This window comes from Macaca mulatta, chromosome 13 (genome assembly GCF_049350105.2).
Source record: "Macaca mulatta isolate MMU2019108-1 chromosome 13, T2T-MMU8v2.0, whole genome shotgun sequence".
Lineage (NCBI taxonomy): Eukaryota > Metazoa > Chordata > Mammalia > Primates > Cercopithecidae > Macaca > Macaca mulatta.
The window spans coordinates 70,616,165-70,619,834 of NC_133418.1; the positions used below are offsets into that span (position 1 = coordinate 70,616,165).

The 3,670-nt window shown below is 42.7% G+C and overlaps 1 non-coding gene across 1 annotated transcript; it reads right to left on the minus strand.

Moving 5' to 3' along the window:
- Nucleotides 1-3,361: 3,361 nt before the first annotated feature.
- LOC114671998 (U7 small nuclear RNA) lies at nt 3,362-3,423 on the minus strand. Its single transcript, XR_003722200.1, has one exon. It is a non-coding gene; the product is annotated as a U7 small nuclear RNA (small nuclear RNA).
- Nucleotides 3,424-3,670: the final 247 nt, after the last annotated feature.

Sequence of the window (3,670 nt, forward strand, 5' to 3'; positions counted from 1 at the left end):
AATGGGGCAAGACTCTGTCTCAAAAAAGCAAAACAGGCTTGGCGTGGTGGCTCATGCCTGTAATCCCAGCAATTTGGGAGGCTGAGACAGGTGGATCACTTGAGAACCGGAGTTTGAGATCAGCCTAGGCAACATGGTGAAACCCTGTCTCTACCAAAAATACAAAAAAATTAGACAGGCATGGTGGTGGGCACCTGTGATCCCAGGTACTTGGAAGGCTGAGGCCGAAGGATCATTTGAGCCTGGGAGGCAGAGGTTCTAGTGAGCCAAGATTGCACCACTGCACTTCAACCTGGGTGATAGAGCAAGATCCTGTCTTAAAAAACAAAACAAAACAAAACTCTAATGTCCATTGAAATATTTTCTAAAGGAGTTTTTCTCTACATTAAAAAATATTAGTTAGGTCCTTTGGCCAGAAACTCAATGTAAAACTCTCTCTCTCTCTCTCTCTCTATATATATATATATGCGTGTGTGTATATATATATATATATGTGTGTGTGTATATACACACACACACACACGCATATATATATATAAAAAAAATTAGGGACAACATTACTTCATCCTCTTAAGTGAGTGATCTAGAAATCAGAGGAGAGAGACCTGACCATGAAGCAGTCAAGGTGTCATCCAAGGAAGACCGCAGGGGCCATGCAGGAGGTACCAGAGCACCATAGTTGGATGTCCACTTTTCAGGATATGGCCCACAAACAGTCCTGCCAATGTCCTGGGTGTAGGCCCTGACAGATCCTAGACATCCAAATGCCACTTTATTCATTTACAATGAGAAATTAAACTCTCACATGGACGAGAATTTTCTCACTTGCCTGATTAGTGCATTTTCTCCTTGACGTCAAGGCAAAGAGAAGCCAATTCACCATCAGAAGACACTTTACAAACTTACCATGAGAAATCTCTGTCATGGGGACAGAAACTTCAAGGTCTGAATGCGCTGTGCATTTTCTCTCCGTAGACAGCCTATGTGGGAAGTCAAGTCATAATCTGAATCCTGCTCAGCAGTAACAATAAAGATAGATAATCAGATATATGGAAATGGGCTAGAAGACCCCGTGGCACACTGAAGAAGTCCCCCAAAGATGCCCACAGAACCTGTGAGTGTTACTTTACATGGCCAAAGGGACTTTAGGCTGGGCACGGTGGCTCATGCCTGTAATCCCAACACTTTGGGGGGCCGAGGTGGGCGTAAATCACCTGAGGTCAAGTTCGAGACCAGCCTGGTCAACATGGTGAAACCCTGTCTACTAAAAATATACATCCTGGCTAACACGGTGAAACCCCGTCTCTACTAAAATACAAAAAAAAAAAATTAGCTGGGCGAGGTGGCGGGCGCCTGTACTCCCAGCTACTCGGGAGGCTGAGGCAGGAGAATGGCGTGAACCCGGGAGGCGGGGCTTGCAGTGAGCTGAGATCCGGCCATTGCACTCCAGCCTGGGCAACAGAGCTAGACTCTGTCTCAAAAAAAATAAAATAAAATAAAAATAAAAATACAAAAATTAGCCAGATCTGGTGGCACACTCCTGCAATCCCAGCTACTTGGGGGGCTGAGGCAGGAGAATCGCTTGAACCCGGTAGACGGAGGCTACAGTGAGCCAAGATCATGCCACTGCACTCCAGTCTGGGTGACAGAGCGAGACCCTGCCTCAGAACAAATCAAAACAAAAAAACAGAAAGAAAGAAATATTTATGCTAATGGTTAAGACTTTCTTTCCCCTACTCTAAACTTGGAGAGGTACTGCCAGTTTTGTCTATATGTTTACCTAGGCCAATCAATCCTTTTTTGACGGATATCTTTAGCTATATTAATATATATTTAATTATATTGCTGACATTTTAGCTGGCCTAAGAGTCAGCCTGTCTCCTTCAGAAAATTTAGTATTTTTCTGCTCTGATCCTACAGTTTATTCTCAGAAGGCAATCTTATTTCCTCATTCCCAAGTCCTTAGAAAGTACTTCATGATCACCCAAAATGTTAACAAATTATAAGAAGGGAACATCTACCATTGGGTTAAAGCCTGGTGCCAACAGATAAGTTTCACTCTCTTCTATAACCTAAAATTATAGGCAGCCATTCTAATCCTAGAATTGTCCGAAATTTGTCACAAATGGGTCAAACTCTGATCATGTAGATGGTTAAATATAAATTTAATACCACTACTCAAAAGATAACTGAACAATTTGCTTTTGAAATTGTCTCTACTTAGAGCCAGGGCTGGTCTAAAAAGTAGGTGAAGTGAATACCTATGTTCATGAAATTACAACATGGTAGCAACAGTTGAAATCCCCATTTCACTGAAAAATAAACTGGGGCTTAGAGAAGTTGAGGGATTTTGCCCAAGGCCAGGGCTCTTAAATGTCAGAGTGTGAGGATTCAAACCTCTTAACCAGAGTGTAGATTTTTTTTTTTTTTTTTTTTTGAGACGTAGTCTCACACTGTTGCCTGGGCTGGAGTACAGTGGTATGAACTCAGCTCACTGCAACCTCCACCTCCCAGGTTCAAGCGATTCTCCTGCCTCAGCCTCCTGAGTAACTGGGATTACAGTCTTCTGCCACCACGCCCAGCTAATTTTTTGAATTTTTAGTAGAGACGGGGTTTCACTATGTTGGCCAGGCTGATCTCGAATGCCTGACCTCACGATCCACCCACCTCAGCCTCCCAATGTGCTGGGATTACAGGCGTGAGCCACTGCGCCCAGATGAGTCTAGTCTTTTAACCATTACACTGTTGATACGATTTGAGAAATAGGGGAAACATCCCTGTTGTAAACATACTGTCATGTGTCACTTAATATTGAGAATGTGTTTTCAGAAATGCATTGTTAAGCAATTTCATCGTAGTGCAAACATCTTAGACTGCACTTACACAAATCTAGGTGGTATAGCCCACTACACATCCAGATGACAGGGGGGATAGCCTATCGCTCCTAGGTTACAAACCTGTACAGCATATTACTGTACTGAATACTGTAGGCAACTGTAACACAATGGTAAGTATTCATGTATCTAGACATATCTAAACACAGAAAAGGTAGAATAAAAATACAGTATTATAGTCTTTTTGGGGGTGGGGTGGGGGATAGAGTCTCACTCTGTTGCTCAGGCTGCAGTGCAGTGGCATGATCCCGGCTCACCACAACCTCCACCTCCTGAGTTCGAGCAATTCTCCTGCCTCAGCTCCCGAGTAGCTGGGATTACAGGTGCCCACTACCACGCCTGGCTAATTTTTGTATTTTTAGTAGAGACGGGGTTTCACCATGTTGGCCAGGCTGGTCTCAAACTCCTGACCACAAGTGATCCACCCACCTTGGCCTCACAAAGTGCTCAGAGTCTTTTCTTTTATTCTGGGCTTTCTGGCAAAAACCAAAAAGCCTGCTTGACAAATTCTAAAAGAGCTGTAACACTACTATTATAGTCTTATGGAGCCACTATTATATTTGGTCTATCATTGATCAAAATGTCATTATGCGACACATAACTGTATTTCCCCATTATCTTTCAGGATGTCTGAAATATTACCATTCATTTGGTCTTGACAGCATATATTTCTGGGAAAGTGAAGCTAACTCTTTAGAGAATTTAGGGAGAAAATATCATTATGTTCTTTCTTTATTTCTGTTACTAACACCTTACTTCAGGCCATACTCATTTCT